The sequence below is a fragment of the Dipodomys merriami genome, unplaced genomic scaffold, assembly GCF_024711535.1.
Source record: "Dipodomys merriami isolate MVZ:Mamm:240054 unplaced genomic scaffold, mDipMer1.0.p SCAF_36, whole genome shotgun sequence".
Taxonomy (NCBI): Eukaryota; Metazoa; Chordata; class Mammalia; order Rodentia; family Heteromyidae; genus Dipodomys; species Dipodomys merriami.
Window position 1 is genome coordinate 13,446,244 of NW_027205159.1, and position 18,143 is coordinate 13,464,386.

Genomic DNA, 18,143 nt, shown 5'->3' on the forward strand with positions numbered 1-18,143 from the left:
AAGTGAAACACAGAGAAGAGACTAAGGAATTTCCACACAACCATTCATCCTTTATTTCTTCAGCCTTGGATAGGCTCTGCACATGCCTCACTGCCAAATACTAAGGCAACCAAGGGAGCTACCTGTGCGCCTCTCTCCTCTGTTTCTCTAATTCACCATTCTTGGTTTGCAGCTCTTTCTCATAGCATGCATGGTACAATCAGTTTTCTTCTTTCTACATGATTCTCTGGAAATTCTTTTCATATTGTAAGAGACACATAGTTATAGCTTACCACCACTTCTGGTTTCAAACTATGGCATTACTCTAGTCATGTTTTGTTTGTTTTTGTTGGTTATGGGGCTTGAACTCTGGACACTGGACACTGTCCCCGAGATTTTCATGTCAAGGCTAACACTAGACCACTTGAGCCACAGTGCCACTTCTGGTTTTCTGGTGGCAAATTGGAGATAAGACTCTCACAGACTTTTCTGCCCCAGCTGGCTTTGAGCTGCAATCCTCAGATTTAAGCCTCCTGAGTAGCTGTGATTACAAGCCTGAGCCACTGGTGCCCAGGAGTTTCATTTTAAAAGGCAATGTTTGTAAATGATTTTTCCACTCATGTGTCTTGTGATTTAGTTAATCCAGACATGCATGTAAATCAACAATATTCAGATTTTTTAAGCACAAATTTAATTGTCTGGAGCTCATTTTGAAGTTAGGCTCCTTCAACTGTTCTGCTTGTTTCTGCAATAGTAAGTCCTGATCTTGTACTGATTGTCAGCAGATCAATTCCACCCTTCTTCTTACATTTCTCCACACAAATCACAAAACAACTCTTGTGTGGACTGTCTGTTCACATATTCAGCATCCATCCACCTTCCTAAAATTAGCAGGGTTGGACCCCTGTGGATCTGGGGAATGGATAACCTGTCGTGGAATGATGGTCAAGAGGATAGATCTGAGGACGAGAGCCACAGAGCCTATAAAATTTAAGCTTTGAATTTTAGTTCAAAACTTTTGTGGTCATGAGGGTAATATAAATTGAAAAAGATGATTCCATTTTAATTACATCTTTATTATCTTTAACTAGTAAGATAAGAAATTACCATTCAACAAGTCAGTTTATGAGTAAAATAATATCATTCTCTCCTGTCCCTCCAAGGAAAGTTGATTTTTTTAAATTCAATTTTATTGTCAAGACGAAGTACAATGGTGATACAATTACATATGTAAGGTAGTGAGTACATTTCTTGTTGAACATTGTTACTCTCTCCCCCATTTTCCTCCAACTTTCCCTCCCTCATCACAACCCACCAAGTTGTAAGGTTCATTCCCCTCTTGTCACTATTTTATTTTGGTAACCTGTTTACTATATATACACTTACCTGAATTAGTGAATGGAAGGGGAACAACAAAATGATGAGACAAAGAACGAAAGTTGATTCTCGAAATGTCCTTTCTGTCAGAATGACTGAAGGAGAGGTATGCCAAGGATCTAATTTTTGGTGATCAAAGGAAGTTATCAAAGTGGCAACATATACTTATTGAGTTATCAAAATGGGACTGTTTGGCATGAAACTCTGATTATTGTTAGACTCTGAGGGCCTAATTGAAATAGAAGATGAGAACTTGAACCAAGACACTGCCCTTTACATAGGGTCCTTTTTGATCCATCAGTTTTCTGTTGACTTTCTGGTGTTCTTAGATTTCTGGCAGCACTTTTCATCTCTGCTCTCACTCTCTTCCTCTCTGTGTCTCTGAACTCAGGGTAATAACCCAGGTGATGCGATGCTGATTTTTGTCCTACATTGGTGTCATTGTTCTGAAATAGATCTGGACTAGTCTGGGGCTTTAGGGTTAACCTAATCCTAGTTCCAATCACAGGGCCAGATTGCTTGGTTGGAGGAAGTAGAATGCTCATCAGTAAAAGATAACCATAGAAATACAATAGACACAAGATAGTAAAGTTCATATTAAGTATTAAGTTATATGTGTCTGTTCTTTGTCTACAAGTTGTATAATTAGAAGAATCACAGGAAGTAGGTGTAATCTAGGTACATGGTATAACTAACTACATGGAAGAATCTATCAGGGAAAGTCTCTCTCTGGATGTGTGTAGCAAACATACATACTTTGTCTCATTCAATTTTATTTAAGTCTACACAGCAAGATTTGCTGTGCATCTCATCCTGACAGGAGTATGGGAAAGTGCTTCTGGGGTCAAATTGAGCCCTGTCACATAACTGGTTTCTATCTAATTGTGACTACAAAAACACCCCTCTGTGCAGTATTTTCACAATAAAATAGCACCATGCCTCACTCTTTCCCGAATGTTGTGTTTCATTAGACACAGGTGCTCTTCATGGAGGGATCAATTCAGTAAAAATATGAAGTTAAGAGATCACTTGAAATTGTAAAATATTTTCTTCACTTCTCATTAAGCTGATATTTTAATAGTATGCAATTGTGAATTGAAAAGCAATTTTCCTCAAAATATACTGTTTCTCCAATTTCCAGATTTCAAGTGGAAAAGTCACATTTGATTTGAATGTTTTCATCTCTGATTTTAAAATTTCTGCTATGTACATTGCATCATTGCTTAATGGAAAATTTGTCCTAAATTTTATAATGACATGCTAGTTCAGACAATTCTCTAACAATTTTACTGAGTACGCAAAGGGATTTCTCAATCCACATGTTGAGTCTCTGAGCATATGACAAAGACAAACCTTATACTATTACCCGTGCTACTTATTCCTTAATTCTGAATTGTTCTTATATGTAGGAATAGTGACATCATTTAATAGCTATGGAATCCCTAACAGAAACGAAGACACAACTTTCTATGATCATTTTTTATTACTCATTTGCTAACATTTTTAATTTTATGATTATTTGGTTGTCTTGAGACACAGAAATTCCCCACATCTGTTGCACTTCACAAATGAGTTGCAGATGAGTCTCCATGTGCTCACCATTCAAGAGATGGAACAAGGTTAGAGCCGAATTCCAGATGTTGAATGTCATTGCCATGTAGTGTCTATTATATAAGTATAGCACAATTAATCTGCTCTTGGTTATACTGTTATAGCTATGGATCTTACATAGAAAAAACAGTGATGGGAGCAATTATTTTAGTTGGCTTTTTGGAGCTCAGTTCAGGCACAGGGTTCTATCTTATTTTATAATCTATTTTTAAAATGTTTCTTTTGGTGTTTTATTTACAATTCTAAAGAACAGGCTTTTAATGATATTTATTTAATAATTCATCAACAAGTTTAGATATTAGATATCTAATATATAAATTTTCTAAACATGACAGAGATTTAGTGGTTTAAAAACCTGCAAAAATCCTCAGACACACACATCCAGATGAAGACTTCCCCTGCTGGATTCTTCCATGTAGAGTTAGTTATACTATGGATCTAGACTATACCTACTTCCTGCCATGCCTTTTACACAAAGAGTAGACAAAGAACAGAAACATATAATTTAATACATAAATATAAGCTTTACTGTGTTGTGCCTACTGTTGTTCTTTGGGTACAACTACAGAGTGTCAGATATCTCTTACTGATTGGCATTTAGCAGTCTACTTCTATGAAAGTATTCAGACATTTCTGCCAGTAGAGGGAAAGAGTTAGAAAGTTCCTTGTTCTTGTTTTCCCACTAAGAAATTACAAGTCATTTCTTCAGTGCTTTGCAACAAGGAAACTATTATATGTTTTTATTATTTATTGTCAAAAAATTATAAATGTCCATAAAGTTGTGAAGAAAATTACTAGGAGGTGTTTGGCATCCGTCCCCCAGCCTATCCCAATACCAACATCTTGTATAACTGTGCTACATTATGTAAACCACGAAATTGACATTGGTTCAATCCATAGAGATTCTCCAGTAGTCACTTGTACACTTTGGTGTTTGTTCATGTGCAGATGTGTGTGCACTGGGTGTGCTTATCACATGAGCAGCCCACATGTATATATGAATGTTGAGAATCTATAGGTACCACATATTTGCTTTTCTCTGTTGTCAACATCATCGTGGAGAAACTGTTCCTTACCAATGCCACAGACTGCTGGGGCTGTCCATGAGCCACAGAATTCCCTCTTTCCAATCCCTCAGCCCTGGCCAACACTTCATAAAAAGAAAATGTAAAAAAGTCACATTTTAATATTGGCTTTATTATTCGCTATAGATTTTTTATGGCTCATCCAGTCAATGTATATGATAGTTTAGCTCCTGTTTTTATTAAATAGAATGGCTTGGTTGAAAAGCACATATTCTTTAATTTTTTGTCAGTTAGGAATAGTTGGGTAGTTTTTTAGTTTTACTACTGATAAGGATTCTAAGATTATTTATTTACAAGTTTCTATGTGAAAATGAAATGTATTACTCTGGGAAAAATGGCCCAACATTTATCTTTTGAAATGTATTTTAACAGAGCTTTGAAGTTTAAAAAGCACTGTCCAAGTTCATATTTTTGTATTTTCAAGGTGATGTACAGAAGGGTTTAAGTTACATAAACAAGGTAATAAGTGCATTTTTTTGTCAAACTTGTTTTCACATTGCTGTAATATTTTAAATTCCATTCAGCAATGGATGAATATTCAGATCTCCACCATGTTTAGCATGGTTCCTGTTATCTTTATCCTTTTTCATTTTATTTCTTCTCGAAAGTTTATGTAGCTTTTCTTCTGATGATATAGAACCTTGTGCCAGACCTCATTCAGGTTCATGGCCCAGACCATAAACACTTCCCTTCTGAACTGTACTTCCTTCTCCTAGGAAGATCCACAGGAAAGTCTTCCAGTATCCTCCTTCCCACTGATCAGCAGTTTCATCTGTCAGGCAGAAACTCACAACCCATGAAGTGTATGCCTGCCCACAGCTTTGGTTTGAGATCATTATTCTAAATTCTTCCATGGATTCTGGTGCTTGAGTCTGTGTGGGCTGGAAATTCACAAGCCACATGGCCACATTTGCTGAAGCCAGCCCTGGAGCATACATCATGACAATTTCAGGGGTTATCCTTAGAATCTGGCTTCTTTTAACCCTACTTGTGTCAATGCTTTTGCGGCCTCTCTTTGTCAATCTACTAATTTGTCCCCTAAGTTTACCAAGTGGCTTTCACACCTACACAACATCCAGCTTCTTCACCTTGTTTTATTTAGTACCAGCTTTGTCTGTCCTGCAGTTCACATGATAAAGGGAGAATGAAATAATGATTTTATAGTAAGTTGAGGAAATACAAAGGAGAAATAATATAAATTTGTACCTTATTTTAGAATGATTGGACATCATTTTTTAATAATACTTTTTGAGCATTTATTAAGTTCCAAAAACAGCTCTTTGAAGTGATGGAAGGGCTGTGAGTAAAACCTATGGGGTTTCTTTTTATTATTTTATTTTATTTTATTTTCTGTTGCTTATTCAGAGTTTAGATGGTCAAAGCACCCTTGGCTTGTGGCCCAGTTAAATAAATACACACATAGAAAAAAGTATGAAAAATGTGAATATATAAAATATATTTAGAACACTTATGGGACTGTATAGCAGGCATAGATAAAATAGTGACCCATATTACTTCAGTATTTCCAAGAGTAGACTGAAAAGGGTCTTCCGTATACCATACATATATAGAGCCATAAATTCATATTTAATAATTTAATATGCATTTTATACATGGAAATGTTTCTGCAAGGAAAGGAGTTGGATAGGGAAGGACAGAGTACAAAGATATAAAGAGTGACATTATTCAAGATGCATTGTATTTATAAAGTGACATGTTTAATGGTAACACTCTTTTTGCACAACTACAGAGAGATAATAAAAGTAGAACTAAAAACAAAAAATGTGTATGGAGTTCTAAATGTCTTCTTTTCATGGGCACAGAACCTGGCACTTATTACAGGGGGAGTTAGGGATGCTCATTCGGTCCAGCGCTGGCCTCAGTGCACAGGTAGTACAGGCGCATGGCATCCTCAGCCCGGGCACTGTGTGACTGGAAGAACACTGCCTCCTTCTGGACACACTTCTGGCATGGGTGGTCTTTGGTTCACGGCAAAGTGTGGTTCTGGGACACGTCAGCGATGATCTGGGTCAGCTCGTCCACTTCTCTGCTTGATTTTGTTGACGTTAGATGTAGCTGCTGTCTGCTTCCTGCTGGTAGTCACAGTTCGGGCACGCACACAGCAGGATGCGGTTCTCCTTGTCTTCCTTGGGGTAGAGCATGTTGTTACATTCCTGGCAGAAGTGAATACTTAAAAGCCTGGCTCATAGTACCATCAGGTTTCATAGTTACACACCGCCCAGCCTGCCCTGCTTGCTCAGACCTGAAGTTCTAAATTTCTTCACTCTCCTCTCTGCTCTCCTGTTTCTTTGAAGGTTATTTTTGAATAGGATTGAATCTTTTATGGCTGCTAATCTCAGATGAGATTAGAAGTGGTCTCATCAGTGTTGGGAAATGTACTTCCAGAAGAGACTGTGATGAGAGGAGTTAGAAGCAGATGACCCAGTGCAGTCGTGGTCCAACTCACAGAATATATATAGGAAGGCATTGCCCACAACAAGAGATTCAGTCAAATTCAGTCAATGCAAAATGAAGTATTTGTAGTCATATATAAGGAACACTTCTCCAACAAAACTCCTTCTTGACAAGTAACACAACTAAACACAGATGCAATATTGTTTTCTTTTCTACTCAGAATTTGTCCAGAAATCAGAATAAGCAGCAGCATCCCCAAGAGTGTGCTACAAAATCAAAATTACAAAATCACCTCAGATCTAGTGAGTTAACAAGTGCTCCCTGTTAGGTTTAGGAATTTGTGCTTAGGAGATGAGTATAACAGATACTACATATATGATTTTACTCCACAACACATTTAAAAGCATTTTTATTTAAATCGTATTTCTCAGAATTTATTTGTTTCTCTATCTCTTTCTCTGTCTCTGTCTCCCTGTATCTGTCTTACACATACAGATAAATGAACACTCACACACACACACACACACACCTGTGCCAGTCCTTTATTATAAAAGAGGAATTGACCTAAGCTCTGAATGAAGAAGAGTTTTTTTTTAAATTCACAATTTTAGGTGCAAAATTTCCTAGATGCAGTAAACCTCATCTTCCTGTACTCAGGCAAGGCCAGTTCTGTCTGTGTCACAATAATATTTATAAATAGAAAAAAACAGCTGCAAGTTGAGATGGACAAGCATATGGCTGTCTTCACGTTAAAACAAGTGAATATTGTGTGGTTCATTTCATGAGAGCAGTTTTAATACTCTTAAGGAATGGACAGCCAATGGTCTAATAATTTCCCACAAGGCACCTCTTTGCAGGGCTAAATTGGGTACATTGTGGCATCAGCACAAGCCTTCTCTATTTGCTCATAATTTCCAGGTGATGTTCTGCCTTACAAGTCCAGAATCTTTGTAGACAGGAACTAGAGACTGAAATCTCTGAGACAAATAAGCAGAAACAGGTTGGTTTGGATTCGGACTGAAGACCTTTAAGGATTGTATGTTAGTTTAAAATAAGCAGAAATATATATGTGTGTGTGTGTGTATATATATATATATATACATATATATACATATATATATATATATATATACATGCTCATCATGTGTATATGTATATAACTTACAAGTATTTACACTAGGGCATTTCAAGTCAACATGTCAGTATATGAGTGCAGTATATCTTCATCAATTTCACATTTCCATTACTCCAAAGAGAGAATTTTAAAGAATTATTAGATTAATTTGCTATAGAAATATAGTGTGGAAGAATGACAGGATATTATTGGATACAAAAATTGTCACATTGAATATATATTCACACTTTCATGTATAAACATTTCTATCATTTTCCGTTTCCATTATAAATGCCATCAGAGTGCTACCTGTAAGAGAAAATTTTGTTCTCCCTGTCAATTCTTTATCCTAAGTCTTAATAGGAAGTTCCTAGGAATCAGAGTTTCTAACACCTATAGCAAACATCCCTGAACAGATGTGAACTATGCTATCAGATGCATCTTCAGTAGCTCAACTCTGTGCACTGATTGGTCAACTCCCTTGAGGATCAGTGCTGCTGATTTTGGACACTGTCTTTTTCTGGACTAGCTGCTGATGGTGGACACTGTCTTTTTCTGGACTAGCTGAATTAGGTTCAGGGGAGATCAGCCCCAAATCTATTCCTTTCATAGAGACTGTGTTGGACATAAACTTACCTATCACTGGGTCTCTGATGCGGATTTAGGGTGGTAGGTGCATATGTCTATTCAAAACCATACTTTCACAGCAGGGACTGTCTTTCCGGGGCTGCAAACATCATGGATTTTTATTGATTATTACCAAAGGATGTAAGGCCTTATCCTCCCCTAGGTTCTTCTCATACTGTTGCCCCAGCTGGCTATTTGCATATTGCTCTCTAAGGAGAGCCTCCCATTCTAAGTCTGAAATAAAGGCTCAGCTCTGAACTTGCCTTCACCTGTCAAGCCTCCTCATTTCACTCCTAAAAATGAAGTCCTTCTCTCAGTTCCTGTGGCTGTAAATGCTCTGAATCCCTGGTAAGAGCAAAGGGAGATGAGGAACAAGAGTGGGTGGAAGGTATGCTCTCAGGGGCCAGTGGTGACCTATGCACATGTTAGATGTTCAGTTCTTGTTATCTATGATTGGGCAAGTGAGATTTAGGTCTGGGAAATAGAGAAATATTTCAGAAGGATCTAAAATTATGCCTTGGTGAAGATTCTCCTTGACTCCTCAATACTCATTTATATTTAAAAATACCTTTATTACTAATATGAAATATTATATATTGTAAGCCAAACTATGAAATATGAACAATAGGTAATATATCAAAATACAAATAAAAAGCATGCTTCTCTATGTTTGTACATAACCTTCCACTTCTGTCTTATTCTAATTTCAGGATCCAGTGTAGTTGTTGTGCTGACCCAGACTCCACTTTCCCTGCCTGTCACGCTGGGAGAGACGGCCTCCATCTCCTGCAGGTCTAGTCATAGCCTCCTGCATAGCAATGGAAACACCTATTTGGATCGGTTCCTGCAGAAACCAGGCAGTCTCTACAACTCCTGATCTATCAGGTTTTCAACCAAATTTCTGAGGTTCTGGATAGATTTGGCAGGGGGGGGGGTGGTCAGGCAAAGATTTCACATGAAAACAGGGTGGAGGTAGAAGATGTTGGAGTTAATTGCTACTTTCAACATACACATGTCCTACCACTGTGATACAGCCCTGAACTAAAAACTCCCTTCTGGCTATGTGAGCTGCCCTTATACATTGCTGGGTTTGGGGGCACTAGAGAAGATTGTCTGGGCTGCTTTGTATGTCCCTCCCCCACGGTATAATCCCTGTTTTCACTGTATTTGATGTTATTATAATTTGTAGAGGGGAAGGGAAAAAACAAATTGTTTAAATAGGGATACAGGTGGACCTATTGCAACAATGATATGCACAAAATATTATGTCGAAAAATGACCTTTACAACTTTGGCGGGGGTGGGGGGAGATACAAGGGCAGGGATGGTAAGGGGAAATAAAAGAGGAGGCAATAAGAAATGTATTCATTACCTTGCTCATGTAATTGTAACCACTCTGTATGGTATTTTCACAATAAAAAAAAGAAAAAAGAGAAGAAAAAAGAGAGAGAACTGGAAACAGCATATGTCTTGAAGCTCACTTTGATAAGCATCATTGTATATGGTCATATGCACATAGCTATTGAATGTTTGTGTTCTTCTCCTGAGAACATACTCTTTTGTTTTTCACTGTCTGAGTCTTTAGACTATTGTTATATTATGTCCAGATGTAATTACTTGTCTTTTACTATCCATTGTGTTTCCTTGTAGGTTTATAAGCACAACCTATGTTTCTACGTGTCAGGTCTGCTTTAATTAGTACAACTTTTTCCAAGGTTATTGTTGCTAATTATAATGTTTATCCAATGTATCTCATCATTGGAGTCAAATAAGAACAATTTTCCAGGTCTTCAAATCTCAAGTCAAACAAGAACCCAGGGATAGTAATTATTCCACCTGTACATTCAGATGGTACAAAGGAGCAAACAGGGAATTTTCCCTCAGCCAATCAGCTTTTCCTTCTCAGCCAAACTCATGCTTTCTCTCATTCACATTGATCAACATTCTGTGGAAAAGTAGCAAAGAACTGGGCTCTCTCAGTTAGCTCTGTCTTCTCTGCTTACTTCACACTCCTGGATTCTGTGTTTATTCTTCATTGATGGGTTAACAATGGGGTAGAGTTACTGGGAGGTGGTAAAAGCACCTAGTTTGAGGAAATACATTGGTGGAACTGTCCTTAGGCCTAAATCTTGCCTTCACCTCTTTGTATATAGTTTTTGATTGGTGTTTGCCATGAGTTGAGTAGCTTCTACTAGATGGTCCAACATCATGATATTCTGCCTCTCCATAGACCAAGGAAGCTAAGGATGGCGAACTGAAATTTCTGACACAATGAGCCCAAATGAATACTGTCTTCCTTCCCTTAGGTTGTTCCTGTCAGGTACTTGGAAGTTCAGACACACAAATATTAGGAACTCATCTATATATTCTGACTAGCAATCTCTACTTTAATTAGGTAACAAGGATCCATACAAAGCTTCAGAAACTAGGCTTTAGCACATGCTTATTTTGGCTAAGAAGATCTTAACTTGGAAAAAAATTATTTAGATATGCACAACTACTTATCAATACCATGATCTCAAGCCTCAAAATAATAATGGTTTTAGAAACATGAGGATATATCAAGACTAAACAATTACTAAACATTTTACCTATAATCCCCAAAGGTCACAGAAGGAAATAAGTGGATTGAAGTTGAGGCTATATTGGCAAATCATTATCACAAATCTATCTGAATGAAATCTAGGCATTGTGCTACCATCTTATACTTATGGCTACAAGGGAGGTACAGATAGATGGAACATGGTCTGACCTCTATCTGACAGACAAAACTAAAACAGAAAAAGCTAGTTATATGGCTCATAGAGTGTGGAAGGTTGGGGAGCGAAGGGATGTTGGACAACAACAAGGGAATGGGGAACAATGATCGACAAGTAATGTACTCATCTCCTTACTCATATAACTGCAACCCCTCTGTATAGCATCTTTAAAATAAAATGAAATAAAAATAAAATATAAAATAATTGCTTAGCAAGCTTAAGACACTGCCATCTAATCTTTGGACTACAAACCCTCTAAAAATGTGCTCCTGTGTTGGGTATTTTGTCACCTGAATTATTCTATGTACCTTGATCTCTAGATGTTGCTTATGAACTCTAGAAGTGACTCTTTGGCCACTGTGGAAGATCAAACAAAATCCATGTCAGGGCAAACTGAGTGACCTGCAACACAAGAGCTCTAGTCGGATCAACAGTCATTAAGAGTGTGAATATTCTTGAGCTGGTGGCTCATGACTGTAAATCTTAGCTACTCAGAAGGTGGACATCTGAGGATGTCATCAGGAAAGTCCATGAGACTCTTACCTCTAATTATCACTGGAAAACCAGAAGTAGACATGTGGCTCAAAGTGGATAGTGCTACCCCTGAGTTCAAGCTCCATGAGTGACCAAAAAATGTATGAATTGTTGATGAATGTAAATACTTGGGTTGTATGCCAAAAACTTTTCAAGTGGTTCATTGCACACTATTTTCATTAAAAACCAATTGCTTCACTATAGATGTTTACAAAACAATCAGAAACAGGAGGAAAAAATCTACAAAATATATGAATAAATAGAATACATTTTAGTTCATTTATGGAAATATCCAAGGAATAGTCAATTCTATTACCCATATTACAGAAATATATAAAATAATAGTAATGTATGGTAATATATAAATGGAGCAATAAAATGTGACTTTATATGTGCAATAAAGACTTATTAAATAACATTAAGGTCACAGTTAAAAATGAGTGGCATATGTCCCTATGGACCAGATGTTTTAAAGCATGCATATAGATTTGTTTGTTGCTGCAAACATATATATATGTGTGTATATTTATAAATATCAAGACAAAGATGAATCATGTGTAGATATACACACACACAAACACACATACACTAACACAAATTATGAGGCATCTAATGTAAGCTTAGTTTGTCCAGAGACTGTGCTAAAGACAGAAATGTAAGAATACAGAGCATGGGGACTTTTGAGGAAACCTATATATTGCTAACCTATATATTGCTAAATAATCTTATTTCTACACTTAGCATTCTCATGAAAAGTTCAAGAAAACACAATTACATTGAATGACCTTTTTTTTTTAAATTTGTTTTAATATTATTTTATTTTATTTGAGAACATACTGTACAGAGGGGCTACAATTACATGGGCAGGATAATGCATACATTTCTTACCAAGCATTGCAGCCTCCTCCTTTGTTTACCCTTCACCTCCCTTCCCAGTCTCCCCCCTCCCCCCACCCAATTATACCCCCCTCACCCCCCCCACCGACATTGTAAAGCTGGTTTTGACATGACATTTTGTACTTCTCATTGTTGCAACAGATCCACCTGAATCCTTAAACGACTTGTTTGCCCCCATCTCCTCCACATGTTATACTGACATCAAATATAGTGAAAGCGGGGGTTACACTGTGGGGGAGGGACATACAAAGCAACAAAGAAATAATCTTATAAATGCATTAGAAACATATGCATGAAAGAAACGAAAACATTAAAATACATATTTAAGGGTTCATTTTCCTAACATCACATTATCTGACCTTTTCCGCTTGACTCATACCTATACTAGATATTGCAAATAAGGGAAACCATGGGACCTATGCTTCTTTGGGCCTGGCTTACTTCACTTAATATAATTTTTTCCAAGCCTTTCCATTTCCTAACAAATGGGGAAATGTCATTCTTTCTGATGGAGGCATAGAATTCCATTGTGTATATATATACCACATTTTATTGATCCATTCATCTACTGAGGGGCATCTGGGTTGGTTCCATATCTTAGCTATGGTAAATAATGCTGCAATAAACATAGTTGTGCTGGTAGCTTTAGTGTGGTCTTGTTTGTAAACATTTGGGTAAATGCCCAAAAGTGGGATTGCTGGATCATAGGGGAGATCTACGTGAAGTCTTTTGAGGAACCTCCATACTGCTTTCCAAAGTGGTTGAACAAGTTTACATTCCCACCAACAATGAAGTAAGGTTCCTTTCTGTCCACATCCCCTCCAGCATCTGTTGTTGTTAGAGTTCTTGATTTTTGCCGTTCTAATTGGAGTGAGGTGATATCTCAATGTTGTTTTGATTTGCATTTCTTTTATGGCTAGGGATGTTGAACATTTCTTCATGTGTCTATTGGCCATCCTTCTTTCTTCTTCAGAGAAGCTTCTCTTTAAGTCTTTTGCCCACTTATTTATTGGGCAGTTGTTTCTTTGAGGATTTGTTGTTGGGTGGTTTAATTTTTTGAGTTCCAAGTATATTTTAGATATGAGACCCTTGTCCGTTGTATGGCTAGTAAAGATCTTCTCCCAATCGGTGGGCTTTCTATTGATCTTGCTAGCTATGTCATTTGCCCTGCAGAAGCTCTGCAACTTTATGCAATCCCATTTGTCCAACCTTTTTTTTTTGTTGTGCTTCCGGGTCTCTATTCAGAAAATTTCGGCCTGAGCCAAGGAGACCTAGGGTTTCTCCTATTCCATCCTGTAATGTTTTCAGAGTGCCTGCTTTGAGTTCAAGGTATTTGATCCATTTGGAGTTGATTCTGGTGCAGGGTGATATATAAGGATCTAGCTTTAGTTTTCTTCATGTAGTTAACCAATTTTGCCAGCACCATTTACTGAAGAGGCTGTCTTTCTTCCATTCTATTGTTTTAGCTTCCTTATCGAAGATTAGATGGCTATAGGTCTGTAGGTTCATTTCAGGGTTTTCAATTCTATTCCATTGGTCCTGAGGTCTGTTCTTATGCCAATACCAAGCTGTTTTGATTACTATGGCTTTATAGTAGAGTTTGAAATTTGGTATTGATATTCCTCCAGCAGTGTTCTTTCCGTTGAGGCGCGTTTTTGCTATTCGGCGTCTTTTATTGTTCCATATGAATTTTTGGATTGCCTCTTCTATTTCCTTGAAGAATGAGAGTGGAATTTTGATAGGTATCGCGTTGAATTTGTAGATAGCCTTGGGAAGTATTGCCATTTTCACGATGTTAATCTTGCCAATCCAGGAGCATGGGAGGTTTTGCCATTTTTTAAGTTCTGTGTTGATTTCCTTTTTCAAGATTTTAAAGTTTCCATCATAGAGGTCCTTCACTTCTTTGGTTAAGTTAATTCCTAGGTATTTTATTTTTTGTGGGGTTATTACAAATGGAGTTGCTTTCCTAATTTCAGCCACACTTTTCTCATTGTTGGCATATAGAAAAGCCATTGATTTTTGGGGGTTAATTTTATAACCTGCTACTTTGCCAAAGTTTTGAATCAGCTTGAGTAATTTGGGAGTGGAGTCTATGGGATTCTTTAAATACAAGATCATGTCATCTGCAAAGAGGGAGAGTTTTATTTCTTCTTTCCCTATTTGGATCCCCTTTATGTCTGCATCTTGTCTTATTGCTGTAGCTAGGCATTCTAATACTAGATTGAAGAGAAGTGGAGAGAGTGGGCATCCTTGTCTTGTTCCTGAGTTAAGAGGAAATGGCTTTAGTTTTTCACCATTGAGTATAATGCTGGCTGGAGGTTTGTCATATACAGCCTTTATTGTATTGAGGAATCTTCCATGGATTCCTAATTTTTCCAGAACCTTCATCATAAAGGAGTGTTGGATCTTGTCAAATGCTTTTTCTGCATCTATTGAGATAACCATGTGGTTCTTATTCTTGCTCCTGTTGATGTGATGAATAATATTAATTGATTTGCGTATATTGAACCAGCTTTGCATCCCTGAAATGAATCCTGTTTGATCATGGTGTATGATTTTTTGGATGAATTGTTGAAGTCGATTGGCCAAAATTTTGTTGAGAAGTTTTGCATCAATGTTCATCAAAGAAATGGGTCTATAGTTCTCTTTCTTTGATGAGTCCCTGCCTGGTTTTGGGATGAGGGTTATGATGGCTTCATAGAATGTGTTCGGTAGTGAGCTTTCTCTTTCAATTTCATTGAAGAGTTGGAGGAGTATTGGTGTGAGCTCTGCTTTGAAGGCCTTGTAAAATTCTGCTGTAAAACCATCTGGTCCTGGACTTTTCTTAGCTGGGAGGTCTCTTATTGCTGTTTCTATTTCAATGCTTGATATGGGCCTGTTAAGCTGGTTTAACTCATCTTGGTTTAGGTTTGGCATGTCAATATTTACTAGGAAAAGGTCCATTTCTGTCAAGTTCTCAAACTTATTAGCATAAAGTTTTGAGAATTATTCCCTTATAATGTTCTGAATCTTGGTTGTTTCCGTGGTGATGTTTCCATTCTCATCTCTGAGTTTATTAATTTGGGTGTGTTCTCTCCTTTTTCTGATAAGGTTTGCTAAGGGTTTGTCAATTTTGTTAAGTTTTTCGAAGAACCAACTCTTTGTTTTGTTGATTCTTTCTATAGTTTTTTTGGATTCTAATTCATTTAATTCTGATTTAATTTTGATTATTTCTTTCCGTCTACTGGATTGGGGTTTATCTTGCTGCTCTTTTTCAAGGAGGTTTAGATGTGTCATTAAATTGCTAGTTTCAGATCTCTCCAATTTGTTGATGTAAGAACTCAGAGCTATAAACTTGCCTCTGAGTACTGCCTTTGCTGTGTCCCAGAGGAGCTGGTAATTTGTGTGTTCATTTTTGTTGAATAGCATGAACATTTGAATTTCCTTTCTAATCTCTTCCATGACCCACTCATGATTCAGCAGTGTGTTGTTCAGCCTCCATGTTATACCGGACTTTCTTTGGTGGCTTTTGGTGTTGAGTTCTAATTTTATTCCCTTGTGGTCAGAGAGAATGCAAGGTATAACTTCAATGTTTCTGAATTTAGACAAGTTTGCTTTGTGGCCTAAAACGTGGTCTATTTTAGAAAACGTTCCATGTGCTGCTGAGAAGAACGTTTATTCTGATGCTGCTGGGTGAAATGTTCGGTAAATGTCTGTTAAGTCTAGTTGATCTATGCAGCTGTTTAGATCTGCGGTTTCTCTGTTGAGTTTTTGCCGAGTTGATCTGTCTATTGGGGAGAGTGGTGTGTTAAAATCCCCAACAATTAATGTCTTTGGATCTATATGGGATTTGAGGGAAAGTAGTGTTTCTTTGATAAATTTGGGTGCTCCATTGTTTGGCGAATAGATATTTAGAATTGTAATATCCTCCTGAAGGAGAGATCCTTTAATTAGTATGTAGCGACCTTCTTTATCTCTTCTCATGAATTTTAATTTGAAGTCAATTTTATCTGATATTAGGATTTCAACTCCCGCCTGTTTATGAGGGCCATTTGCTTGGTAGATTTTGTTCCAGCTTTTAACCTTGAAAATATGTTTGTTTTTACAGGCAAGATGTGACTCCTGCAGGCAGCAGATAGAAGGGTCTTGTTTTTTAATCCAACTAGACAGTCTATGTCGCTTAATTGGAGAGTTCAGTCCGTTAATGTTAAGAGATAGGACTGAGAGGTATCTGGGAGGTCCTGCCATGTTATCCACCTTCTTGGGGGCTGCGAAAACTGGGTTCTTCCTAAGGTTCTTGGATTGCAGTTTGGGTGCATTTTCTTGGCCTTTGTTGCGGTCTTGTTGGTTTTCTATGTGTAGGACCTCTTTAAGAATCTTTTGTAGGGCTGGTTTGGTGGAGATGTATTGTTTCAATTTTTCTTTGCTATGGAAGGTTTTTATTTGGCCTTCAGTTATGAAGGAGAGTTTAGCTGGGTACAGTATTCTTGGTTGATAGTTGTTTGTTTTTAGGGCATGGCATACGTCATTCCAGGCTCTTCTTGCTTTGATTGTCTCTGCTGAGAAATCTGAGGTAATTCTAATTGGTTTCCCTTTATAGGTGATTACCCTTTTCTCCTTGACAGCTTTAAGGATCTTTTCCTTGGTCTGGGGTGATCCTGTGTGGATTATAATGTGACAGTGGGATGTCCTATTCTGGTCTGGTCTATTTGGGGTTCTAAAAGCTTCTTGTATCTGAATAGGCCTAACTTTTTGTATGTTTGGGAAGTTCTCTGCTAGGATCCTGTTAAACAAATTTCCTAGACCATTAACTTCTGTTTCTAGGTGCTCCTCTACACCCATTATCCTTAGATTGGGCCTTCTGATGGTGTCTTCCAGGTGTTGGATAGACCTATCATATTTCTTGGACTTGTCTTGGATGGTTTTATGTTCTTTCTCTATAATATCTAGGCTGTCTTCAATCGCTGAGATTAGATCTTCTGTATGGTTTAACCTGCTGTCAAGACTCTCTACTTTGTTTTTTATCTCTTTTCCTTCTAATTGGTCAGCTTTGATGGCTTCAAGTTCTTTGTTGAAGCTCTGTTTTAGGTCTTGTATGAATTTCTTTACTTCCTTAATTTGGTGTTCAGTGTTTGTTCTCAAATCACTTAGTTGATTGGTTATGGTTTCTTTGGACTCCCATTCCTTCTGTTGGGTTCCATTCAGCATTCCCTTTGTGGTCTCCCTGACTTCCTTCAGCTCTTTGTTAATGGATTCCATGAAAGCCTTTAGTGATCTTTGTGTATTCTCTACCTGGTCTCTCAATTCCTGAATTACTCTTTGATTAGCTTCCTCTCCTTGTGGGATTCCTGCAGTTCTCTTTCTTCCCATTCGTGGGATTCCTGCAGTTCTCTTTGAGTGTTCTCTGCCTGCTCACGCCATTCCTCCCTTTCTCTTTGAGTATTCTCAAGTTGTTCACGCAAATCCTGTATCAGTTTTTGAGTAGCTTCCTCACGCTTATGATATTCCTGTATAAACTTCTGGGATGCCTCCTCTCTCTCCCTATCACGCTCATACAGAGTCCTTTGTACATTGTCAAACTTCTCATTTATCATGTTTGCTATTAGTGTTTGTAGAGCTAGTTGGGAACTCTCCTCTGGATTATTCTTTATCTGTTCTAATCCCTGATTATCAAGATTGGGAATTGAGATACCCGAATTTGCCATTTTTCTTGTGTTTTTCTGGCTTACTCGGCCCATTTGAGATAAAGATTGCACCAGTTTTGTGC

At 37.5% G+C, this 18,143-nt stretch overlaps 1 pseudogene; it reads right to left on the reverse strand.

Annotated features, from left to right (window-relative positions):
• Positions 1-5,910: 5,910 nt before the first annotated feature.
• On the reverse strand, positions 5,911-6,278 carry LOC138804215 (DNA-directed RNA polymerase II subunit RPB9 pseudogene; annotated as a pseudogene).
• Between the last annotated feature and the right edge of the window lie 11,865 nt (positions 6,279-18,143).